The sequence below is a fragment of the Sciurus carolinensis genome, chromosome 1 (assembly GCF_902686445.1).
Source record: "Sciurus carolinensis chromosome 1, mSciCar1.2, whole genome shotgun sequence".
Taxonomy (NCBI): Eukaryota; Metazoa; Chordata; class Mammalia; order Rodentia; family Sciuridae; genus Sciurus; species Sciurus carolinensis.
Genome location: NC_062213.1, coordinates 14920174 through 14932485, shown reverse-complemented (window position 1 = coordinate 14932485; position 12312 = coordinate 14920174). Strand labels below are relative to the sequence as shown.

Genomic DNA, 12312 nt, shown 5'->3' with positions numbered 1-12312 from the left:
TAGGGCTCACAGGCCGTTCCTGGTAATTATTGTGATGACTAAATATATCTCCAACTGCATAGAAAGAAGACTGCAGAGAGCACAGGGTTCCTGGTAGGCTATGACTTAATGCAAGCAGACGACACCGGCACCCTTATCATAAGTTCCTGTTTTACTGAACCCGGATGCAAAACACGATGGCGGCAAACACAACACCAGGCAGCTCATCTTGTCGTGGCTTCTGCTCTGAGGCCTTGAATTCTCAGGGTGGAAAGGTGAAGGTGGTGCTCTCCACCTGGGTTGCACTCTGCCATGCTGGGAATGCAGCTCCAAGGATGTCCCTCGCAGGGAAGGGACTTCATGACTCCACCGCCTTGAGGAGGACTGTCTGGTAACAACCTGGACATCAGGTTGAAGGGACAGTTTGCAAACTTCAGGCTCTCCTCAAGGACCAACTGAACTAAATGTGGGAAAGTTCACCTTCTCCTATGGAGAGAAGGCATAGAGTACCCAGAATCTTCCCAGAAACAGGACACTGCATGCAGTTTCCCCGAGGTTCAGAAGGCCGTTTTCCATGCCTTCTGCCTCCCTTCCTCCACCTTCCTGGTGGCTCTGCTCTTAACACTTTCTCCCTACGTGACTTTTGGCCTTGCATTTGGATCCAGGACACAAGTCCCTTTACCCACTCATGCCCACTTGGAATAGTGGGGATGGGAGTTTGTGTGGAGTGGGGTCCCAGGAGAGGGCAAGCCCAGAGGGGAACTCACACTGTTGCTCCTTATGCTTCCCTGATGATTTGAAGTCTTTGCAATGAGAAAATGATTACTCAGTAGTTACCTGTTGGAAGGTTCTACATAAAGCAAGTGTTCTTGCTGTCTCCATTCTAACATCCATCTATGAAGGCAGACACGAGTGGTGACACAGGATGACAAGAGGTCAAGTTCTATGGCTTTGTTTCTAATTCTAACAGAAAATCTGTTTTTAAGTTTTGAGTGTGAAAATTTTCATACATAGAAAAGTAAAGAATATCATCATGGACATTGATACCTACTTTAATTTAAACCACAGTCAAAACGTGCTACATTTGCTTTATTCTCTCTCTCTCTCTCTCTTTTTCTTGACTTGGTTTATAGACATCATGACATTTTATCCCCAAACTTTTCAGAAAACTTCTCTTAAAAGTAACATGGTTCTTTTATAACAATAATGCAATTATCAAACATTTTTAAAAATAATGCAATTATCATACCCATCAAAACTAACAATCATTCAGTAGTGGCATGTAATACCCAATCCAAATCCAAGTGTCCATAAGTTGGCCCATAAGTTTCTTCACAGGTGATTTGTTTGGATCACACTGTACTGGGAGCCTTTCGTGACTTTCTGAAAGATATTTGAAGGGCACCAGCTCCTAGATCCCCAGCTGGAAAGAAGCCAGGGTGGAGAATGTCTTTACTTTCTTTGGGTGATGGCTTTGCATGCAGAGGCCAAGACACCTGGCATTCTTGCTTAATGACCATGAACCAGAACAGGAACGGGCCTGTGATTACTCACTGGCATGAGTTCAGAGTTGCATGACCAATATGAAAATCACATGCAAATCTGAGTAAACTGTACTAGCTTCTGCTAAAAGGCCCAATGAGAAGTGACAAGCCTGAGATTATTACGCCCGTTAAGAGAGGGAACATGTTCTTAAATTGACTGAATTGTGACTTTGTTGGTTTATGGCAGTTTTAACTCCATTTTCCCTCCCCAGGGAAGGGAATTTAGCTGGTTAGCAATAGCATTCGCTTACCCTTGAAACTCCTGAGCAGCAAATCTCCTTAGCTGGTCACTGCTACTGCGGCTATACATGCTGACCCTCAAGTGCCCCAGGAGTTCCCAATTCAAGTCCTAATTCTATGAGTAACCCCATGTGACCTTCACCTCAGCTTTAAAAATCACTCACATCCACTGGAAAATGAGGAGGCTGACCCCATGCTCTTGAAGTTGATTTCCGGTTCTAAAACTTCAGGTATCCCTGAAAAGGTTTGACCTCTTTGACTCCGAATTTCTCTGACTGGGATTTGGTGGGAATTGGGGTCATACATATTCCTTTAGTGTGCATTGCTAGCAAAAAAAGAAAAGTCAAATTCTCACTCACCTTAATATCCGCATCCTTATATTGAAATTGTATTGCCCAGTTTTATTTTTTGTTTGAGGCATTTGGGTGTATTCATTCAAATGGAGGTTTTGATTCCTTTGAAGGATCTTAAGCAAAGAAAAGAACTTAAGAAAGAGGTCTCATAGGGGTTCTGTGATAGCATTTGTTATCAGGGTACTGGTTAAGACATCAGAAGGAACCAAGCAGCTTCAAAGGTGGGTGAGAGTGAAGGCATCTGGGTATTTGGAGACCGTGTCTGCCCTAACCTTGAGAAGTGAGGGCAGGACGTTCCCTGAGTCATTACCGTGGGCCTTACATGCATGGCTTTGCTTAATCCTCACCACAAGCACAGGAAGTAGTATTATTCCTCATTTGCAGATGAAGACACTGGGATTCAGAAAACGGATTTAAATAATCTGTTCCCTCCCGGTCACAAAGAAAGAAGGAGACAGTGTGTGAAACCAAAGCCCCAACTCTTCCTCCTTCTCTTTGTCACCTGTCTTCGCTTTTGTCTCTGAAAATGATAGATATTGACACTGCCCAAGAGTAAGAATTGAGAACGTGCGTCGGACAGAAATAGAGTTCAAGCAAACTTCTTACAAGTTTCTTTGCTGATTGTTTGATTTTTGAGCTACCAACTTCTCCTGGGATCAAGTACTGTTCTGGCACCTAATATTAGATCAACTAAGAAGCTTTCAATTAACTCCAGGACTCCACCCGTACTTGTCCTACCAGGACTGCTCTTTGCCTTCTTTACATGTCCTCCCCTCCTGACCTCCCCAGGAAGCCCCCTGACTGCTCAGCCTGGGTGAGGCTCTCTGGCAGGTGCTCTTAGCACTCTGTCTTGCTCCTTTAGTTGCTTCTTATCATAAGTCAGAATAGTATAGACCTTCAGTAAGAGGATTTCAGAACTAACATGCCCTAGTTCATAAAGAGGCTATCTTTCTATCTATGTAGCTCTTGACCAGGTTACTTCAACCCGTGTGCCTCAGTTTCTTCAACTGTGAAGTGGAGCAGTGATAGAACCTAGTATCCATAGGACATGGGTTAACCCACAGACAGCCCACAGAACAGTGCTTGACACTTGAAGAACTCAGTCTTTGGTAGCTATCTTTATTTTGTCTTAACTTTCTCCATTGGCAAGTTCTTCTGGGATAGATGCTATATTGGTCTGATTGACTGTTGTATGCCCAGGATCTACCCACACTCTGGATCCTCCAAAGTGTTGATTGCCCACTCGACTTTCAGCCTTTGTGAATCTCACCCTGCTGAATATCTGTCATGTGCTGGGGGCTTCATATATATTTTCTCTCACCACTCCCAAGAATTAGTAGAGAAAATGTAGGTTCAGAGAAGTCAACTGCCCAACCTTGGGTTGAAGTAGTATTGAAACCCTCGATGGGAGACTCTGGGACCAGTGCCCTTTTCCTTCTCTAGGCTGCTTCTTTGTGTCATGGAAAGAACAATGAACCTTATGTAAACCCTATGTAAATAGGAGGCTCTGGTTTCATGAAACCAAAGCCAAAATAAAGTAAGCAGAAGTTAACAAAAGACTCATAGTCATCTGATATTTTAATTAAAAAAAAAAAAATACCTCCTCCTTCTTTCCTAGACTCCAAAATGGATGTCGATTCCTGAGCAGAGATTTCTCTTCCATGGAGGACACAACATTTCTGTCTATGGGACTAAAAGACCACTTGCAAGTGTTGATTTATGAGAGACCATTGGGAACCTTCTGGGCCACTCTAAACTAGGAATGGTCTGTGTTGGGCTACTCGGCTGGAAGACCGATGGAGAACTGTTACCTATTTGTACCAGATGAATGACCGCGTAGGTCAGTGCTTCTCTGACTCAAAGTGCACGCAAATCACCTGGGGCCTTGTTACAAGCCTGCGGCCAGCTGAGTAGGTCTAACACATTTCCAACTGATCTGATGCTGGAAGAACACCCTCTGAAAGGCGAGCCTCATGTGACTTCCTTGGGCGTCACTCTGGCCCGACACAGGAACTCCAGGAAGGATGATCTTTGCACCGACAGACAGCAGGAGTCTGCTGGCAGTCACTGCACTCAAATCCAGCTGCACCATGCAGTGGGAACCGGCTCTTGGGCCGGATTCTACTCTGGGGATCTGAGGGCCCTTGGGTATCAGTGGGTGCTGGCCGTTGGGAAGCGGCAAAGATTTGAGGCAAAGTATCACTAAGGTCACTTTTTGTTCTAAGGTTATAGGACTTACTGACTTCTTCCAAAGTTGGCTCTGCAGTGGATGGAGCTTTTGTTGCAGTGTTTTTGTTTTCAAGAAGGGAGTGGGAGGAGCTTGAAGTCATATGAAAGTGTCTTCTGAGTAAGTGCCTGGGACCCCACGGAAGGCCCACAGCGGCTAACGTCTGGTACAACTCCTTGGCTCCTTTCTGCTCTTTGTGGTCTGTGAACATTTCATATCAGATACTCTCACCCCCATTCACATTTTGCATCTCTTTTGGTCCCCTATGTCCTTTTGAATTTGCATTTTCTGGCACATTGAGGGCTTTCGAAAGTTTTTATGTGACGACGAACCCTGAAGACAGGCAGACCTAACCGTTTCTATGTGCTTATTAATGAATACTTTATGGAAACGCTTTACTGGCATTGACTTTTTTTCCAGGAAATGAGGTTTTAGCAAGTTTATGAACTGGAAGACGTGCCTTCACTAGTAGACCGAGTCCCCCTCTCACATGTGAAATCGCCATGCTGATCAGTCATAGTCCTCTCTGGACAGGCAGTCTATGGAAAGATTCTCAGGGCTGACCTGTGTCAGGGGCAAGGGAGGCACAGAAACTCTCTGTACATGGAACTGGCCTTCAACACGCTGACTGTCCCCTCCTGTGGGAATCAAGGACTGAGCCACAGGAGCATGAGCACCTTCTCTAGGGGTCACCCAAACGGTCTGTCTGGTCCTTCTCAGTGGCAGGCATGGGCCCCACATCCCATGCGCCCCTCCTCCCCTCTCACGCTGCCCTTGATCTTCCTGCTCCTGGCCTTGCTATTGCTCATTCCTGGTGCCTCCTGATACCCCTCTCAGTGCTCAGGTGAATGTTCTGGTCCTCTCCTCCCTGGCTTCACTCAGGCCACCTTCTCCTCCTGGCTGCATGACTCTGGCCTGCCTGAATAAACTCCACAAGTCACTGCTGCCATTAAGACATTGCCACCAATGTACTGGCTTAGAGCACAAATTGACTGTCGTGGGGTTTGGAGGGGAGACTCAGTCTCATGGCCTCTTCCAGCTCCTGGAGGCTGCAGCTGTCCTCGGCTCACGGCCCCTTCCTCCATTTTTAAAGCCAACACTAGCCCAGCCAATTTTCCCTATGACGTCACCTCCCTGGTTGTGACTCACGTGCCTGCTGTCCTCTTTCCTGTAAAGAACCCGTGTGATTACATTGAGACCACATGATCTCATAGAATAACCTTCCAAATAAATGCAGTTGATGGGTGGCCTTTATGCCATTTGCCATCTAAATTCCCCCAGATCAGATGGCCGAGTGTTGTTGGGAGAGATTCTATTCAGACGGGCAGGGGTGGCTTGGGAGACACTGATCAGGAAAGAGAAGAGGACTTAAAACACTTTCCCTTTAGAGTGCACAGCTTCCTCTCACCTATTCAGTTTTGCCCAGATGCATCATATCTTGCTGAAAAATCATATCATATCTCAAAATATTAATCATTCTGAGACTACAACAGAACATTCAATATGTACCTACTGTGAACAGGAGGACAGAACAAACGTGCATTAAATATTTAAATTACAAGATAAGGAACATCCATTATTAAATGCTACATAAGTTATCAATGCAATAAATAAAAATAACAAATAGTCTTCAGTGTTTCTGTAGGATTTAAATCTTTGTCCAACAGCGAGCTGGATACTTCTCATGCAGATTATCTCCTAATATCTAAAACAACTCTATGTGGTAGGTGCTATTGATATTCACCTTCAAAATCAGGAAACATTGACTGAAAGAGGACCAGTGTGTTGCCAAAGGTCATAGTTATTTTGTGGAAGGCAGGGGTTTGAACCTGGGCTTAGGTCTATCATGCAGACACAACTGGTCACACTGCCACTCAGGAACTCAGAGGAGGGAACCAGGGGGGCTAGGCCTGAAGTAGCCAAGAAAGGTTTCCCGAGGTGGGTACAAGTGAGCAAATTTAAAGGCTGCTCAAGTTTGGGCTGATGTTTCCTAAAGTTAGGGAAAGGATGGATATAGATGCAAATTTAGGAAATAAATTCATAAGTATTTGAATGTAAAATCACATGCTTTCACTACCCCTACATCCCTCATCCCCAAAACTAATGAAGTAAAATAAATGAATGAATGAATGAGTGAATGAATGAATGAATGAATAAAAAGTTGGTCCATGGGAATCCCCTAAAAGTCCCTTTAGGAGGGCAGGGGAACCAGAACTCACTTACCTTCCAGCTACTGCAACCATTTGTCCCCAGGGCTTGCCCGTGCCCCAGGGCAGTGTGCATTTGGGAACAATGCTGTTTTTATTTCCACCTTCCACTGTCTCACTTTGGCCCTGCAATTAAAAGAGAAGTTACCTTTGTTTTCTTTAGCCCTTAGGTTGGCCCCTTTTCTGCTGCCCTTGAGGAAGCATTCCCAGGCTTGGCCAGATGGGGGCGTGCTTGGGTGTGGAGGAGGGAAGGATGAGCTGCGCCCCATGCAGGGTGTGCTCCCAGGGAGCACTACAGCTGTTGCAAGGAGCACGGATTCAAAAAGTGGAACTCACTTGTGTCCGTTAGAAACTCTGTAGTTCATATACATCTTTCATTTTGCAGCCACCATGGATATAGAAATGAGCAGGACAAGTCCCCTTCTTTGCAAGAACTACTAGTCAAGTGGAGAAAACACATGGAAACCTCCTCTATGAGAAAAAAAAAATCAGACTCACATACAGTGAACAAGTTTGAGCGCAAAGTGTCGAGTTGGTCAACATCATCTCTTCCGCCATTACTCCCACATAGTAGGCAACGTCAGTCCCTTTCCATGAGCGAGGAACTTGGGTTCAAAAATTTCCTAACCTCCCAAGGCCCCATAATTTGCAACCCCATTAGTCAGGATTCAAATGCAGTCCTGCCTCCAAAACCAACTCACTTTGTGTTGAAGGACATTCTGTCCCCATGGCCTACCAGAGCAGGGGTCAATGGACTTTTTCTTAAAGGGACAAATGGTAAATATTTCAGGTCTGTGACTGGAGGGCAACAGGAGAATACTCACGTAGTCATTTAAAGTGAAACCACTTGAAAGTATTAACCCTCTCTCAGTTCACAGCTCACAGACAGTAGACTGGATTTTCCTTATAGATCACAGATTGCTGACCCCAGGACAGGGGCAATTCCTCCCTTCCAGAGCCCACTGTGCAAAGGTAGATATAAATCAGGATGCGGATGGAGATACAGGTGTGGAGATAGAGAATGTACATCATATGCACGACACGTGTATTCCACGGCATCCACCCGCAAACACCTCGTACGACATTCTGAAGTCTGTGCATCTGCACTGTTGTTTCTATCAAGGTTGATTTGAAGATGAACACTGTGAGCCCCTTGTTTCTGTGGAGAGCACAACATGAATTCTTACTCATAGTAAAGCCTGCTAATGATGGTGTCGGGACCAAGGTAAGTCATTAGAATTTACTATGGAGACTCTGTGGACCAGGCCATGCATTTTTGTCTTATTTGGTACCAAGTCCCCAATTTTGTGATGGGAAAAGACACAGTGTTGCTTCTTGGAGTGGTTTTGGGAGGGGCCCTAGAACCTCAGAGGCACATTGATTTCAGTCACCATGGTCCAGTGAAGGTTCAACAGGCGGCGGCCGAACACTGAAGAGTTCCAGAGGCTGAGAGATCAGGCTCCTCAATTTGCTTCTGCCACTTTCCCCTCCTGAGGGCACGTGGCTGTGACATATCCAGGATAATGGTGAAAGTGTTTGCAGCAATGACGACAACAGGTTCAGGTTGGCTGAGGCCTCCCGTTGGATCAGGTGCTCACCTGTGTGCAACCACCTGGTTGCCACACCAACTCTCCAAGTGAGGTCACGGTGTTATCCCCGGTGGCTTGATGGAAAAACTGAACCACAGAGAGGTTAGGTGATTTGTCACACAGCTAGACAGCAGCAGAACAATATTCACACCAGGCAAGTTGTGCAGAACCTGTATTCCCACGGTATTGGTGACTTCTTTGGAGGAAATTGTGACAAATGGTGATTTCAATTGAGGTGGGATGGAGGTTTCTCAAACGTGGACTTGGAACCGATGCTGGCTCTTGTCTCTTTCCCCTTTGGAATTTTCAGAAGCCCTGTGAGAGGAGAGGCTACATCATCTGCCTAAATGATCACCTGGTTTGACTTCTGACATCATTGAGCAAGTGGCCAATGCTGCTAGACTCCCTCACCGCCTCTTCCTACTCTTCTGGAGGAGACACCTCCAGTTGTGTGGCGCAGGAGAGGCCATGCACAAGTGGTTTATGAGGGGCTGCCAAGGGGAGTGGCCATCCCGACAGGAAGCCATGGCAGGTGGTGAGTATGAAGGAACCCGGGCCCATGGCAGTGGGCACAGCCATCTGCAGGAGCATTTGGCTGGGGCAGTGGAGCACTGTGGTAAGGAGCCCGATGGTCGCCAACTCTATACCCCTGAGCAGCGTGTATCAGGGAGGCTACTGACCAAGCCTCGATTTCTTCATTAGCAAAATGGAGATGGTGATAGAGCTCGAAAACCAGTCATTTATTTACATGTCTCAAATTCCCCCAAATCTGAAAACATGAAATATTTTTCATTAGCTCATAGCAGCTATACCTGACCTGAACAGGCACAAGATGCAGACTTAGTATAATCTTTCCTTACCTCACTGCGTGAGCATATGCATGATTTTCATAGCAAAATAATAAGGTATTTGATTATAGTATTATGTAGATTTCTGATGGGGTTAAACATCATGAAATACATGCATTATATTTCCTTTCTTAAATAATAAAAATAGATCTCAATTTCAAAATTCATCTGGCCCCAAGAATTTTGGGTAAGGATAGTGGGCCTATACTAACTACCTCATCAGGACTCTTGGTAGATTAAGTGGAATAAAATATGGAAAGGGTTTAGCAGAGTTACTGGCACCTTGTAAATCAACAATCAATGCTTCATTTCCTAAGTAGTCACTGCATTCTCTGAGTTAGGCGCACTGGCTCAGCAATTCTGCTTCTCTGTGCCACCAGGTTGCACTCTTTATAGGAACACCAGAATGCAGCATTGTTTAACCATGCTGCACTACTGTCTCCAGGGCTTCTTTTCAAGATGCCTGTTGAACCTATCAATGCGGTGCCTTTGTGGTTTTAAGTGAATCTCAATGGAAAGGTATGCTGTTTTTTGTTTCTTGATTTTTGTTTTTTGTTTTTCCATTGGGGTTGTCTCAGAGCAGACTTAAATACCTTATTCTAAAGGTGCTTAGGAGGTCTACTGCATGCAATGTGCACAGGCAGCACATTCCCTATACCACCAGGAGCAGCCAAACTCACACAGGCCCAGGGCAGTCAGTCAGGTTCAGAAGATGCCTCACTTGTGAAGAGTCACCCACCTTCAGGGGTAGAAATCCAGTATTGCAGTATTGTCTCCTAAAAAAGTTGGATTTCGATGGAATTCAGGGGGCCACTGGCAGCATGCGCTGAAGAAACCAAAGAGCACCTTCTTCCAGACAGATGTGCTCCATGTTGGATGGGCTGCTGTTGACAAAGCCCAGCTCTCTGGATGGGGGAAGTGTTCCCACAAGTGCTCTGTGGAGATGGTCTGCGACAGGTGATCCTGGAGCGCCTCCCAACTCAGGTTCTCCCTTGGGTGGAGAGACCATCCAAGGGAGAAGAGCAATGAGAGTCTCTAGGCCCCCCAGACCTTGCTGGACTCTGTTCGGATCTGCTTTGCAAAGTAGTGGACCCAAGACACTGACTACTTTATCATGAAAAAAATGTTATTTTGTCTCAAGGTTTTGGAGGCCAGGCAGCCACATCTGGCCAGGGACTCACTCTGCATCATCACATGGTGAATGCATTCCAGAGTGGCATGTGGCAAGCACGGAAGAGGAGAAACCCACAGGGTGGCTTTGCCTATCAACAACTCACCCTCCTGATAACCAAGCCAGTCCTAAGGGACCTAACCCACTGCAGAAAGATGGACATTAACCCTTTGTAAGAGTGGTGCTCTCAGGACCTAGTTACCTCCAGTAACATCTCTGGTCTTTAAAACCTTTCACCACCTCTCAATATAATTACGCTGGGACCAAGCTTCCAGCACACACCATTTTTAGGGGTGTGTGGAGGGTCTATACCTTTTATAATTCATCCTTTAGAAGTATTTCGCTCTTTTGAATAAAATTTTACATTTGTAGATTTGCAAATGCACATGCACACTCCCATACACTTGTGCACACACACACACACACACACACACGCACATAAATATCATAAATAACCCTGACCTCCATGTTTGGAGAAAGAGAAATGATGGCTGCTCACAAAAGGACTCTTTAATTGCATAATGATGAGATGGTGAGGCTTCTTAAGTTTTCTTTTGATACATTTGTGCAGAACAAACCAGTGGAGTGAACTTGGCCAACTCATGTCTCCTCTCTGAGCCTCATTTGCCTCAGGGGTTAAGCCCAGTGGTGACCTGGACGGGCTGCCTTGGTCCCTTCCTACCCTCCCCTTCTCTCACGCTCCGCTCTTATTTCCAAGAACAATAATTACCACAGAAAATATCATCTTGCCGCAGATTGCAATCGCCGTGACTTCATCTGTGAGAGCAGACAAACATGGAGAAACAGCTGAGGCATAACAGGATCTCGGCAGCATGGGGCCTTCCTTCACCCTCCAGATCAACTTGCAGACAAGCGGCACTGTGTGCAAGCGGGGAAGCGGGAGGAGCTGGAAGCCCTTGAAGCGGAGGATTACTGGGGCGTAGGCTCCTGTTTCCTGGGACAGTGAGCACCTTGTCCTTTTGGAAATCCTGCCTACATGCTTGCCCGCACTGCAGCTTGTGAACAGAGAAGAACGGGGCGTCCACAAGCTGCCTCCTCGGGAGCCCTTCCACCTCTCTCTTCAACCCAAGCCAACCTCACCTCTGCCGCTCCTGGCTACAGTCCTGTCCAGAACCACAGGGCCAGTTTGCACACATATGCATGTGAGCATGCACAGCACGCACAGACCCCGCACATACAAGAGAATTAGCACACGCTTCTCTGCCACTGAGGTGAGGGAGGTCTCTGCTGTGTCCACTCCTCTTGAGCACACCCTTGGCTCCCCTGGACAGACTTACCTGCTCGCCCCTGAAGTGCCACAGCTGTGGGCACCTCCATTCCACTCTTACTTGCCCAGGGGAGCGCCTATTTTATTTCCATAGGCATCCACCCCTTTGAGATCATGAGCACTTGGAATGCAATGGCTGCATCTGATTTATTTTTGATTTCCCAGTTCCAAGCCCTGGTATATAAACAGCATGAACCATACATGACTTTTTAATGAATTTGGAGTACAATACAATGGGATCCTGTTGGGGTCTCTGCCCATCTCACCACCATCCTCATTTAACTGATAATGGCTACTGCTCATAAAAGGGATGAACAACACCTCCCCCCTCGCCATATTTATATTACCTGAGATACCAGGTTTGGGCCAGGTTCCATTTAGCAGGTGGAGGTATCAGGGACGTGAAGTGGCTCTCTTCCACCACACAGCAAGAGACACAATGTAGTTCTGCAAAATACACAGAATGAACACTTTTTATTAGCAAAAGCAAAACATACTTGTTACTGTAAGTCAATGCCTGCTCATAGGATGCAGAAGCTAATGGTCAATAATGGCTAAGAAGGCTGGGCAGGCTCGGTGTCGCAACACGTCTGCATGCCTGTAATCCCAGCAGCTTGGGAGGCTGAGGCAGGAGGATCAAGGGTTCAAAGCCTGCCTCAGCAATTTAGCAAGGGCCTAAGCAACTTAGTGTAACCCTGTCTCTAAATAAAATACAAAATAAGGCTGGGGATGTAGTTCAGTGGTTGAGTGACCCTAAATTCGATCTCCAGTACCAAAAAAAAAAAAAAAAGCTAAGAATACTTTGCAAAGGGACAATAGTGAAGGAAAGGAACTTGTCCGTCTATATCTCAGCATCCAAAAAGTAT

General features: G+C 46.1%; 1 long non-coding RNA gene across 2 annotated transcripts; it reads right to left on the bottom strand.

Annotated features, from left to right (window-relative positions):
* Nucleotides 1-221: 221 nt before the first annotated feature.
* LOC124993068 (uncharacterized) lies at nt 222-11023 on the bottom strand. Of its 2 annotated transcripts, XR_007110239.1 has the most exons (5): nt 10889-11023; nt 6887-7021; nt 6567-6676; nt 2123-2229; nt 222-1402 (listed from the first exon to the last, which is right to left on the bottom strand). It is a non-coding gene; the product is annotated as an uncharacterized LOC124993068 (long non-coding RNA). The 2 variants fall into 2 exon arrangements; XR_007110238.1 differs by having other exon boundaries at nt 222-2229.
* Between the last annotated feature and the right edge of the window lie 1289 nt (nt 11024-12312).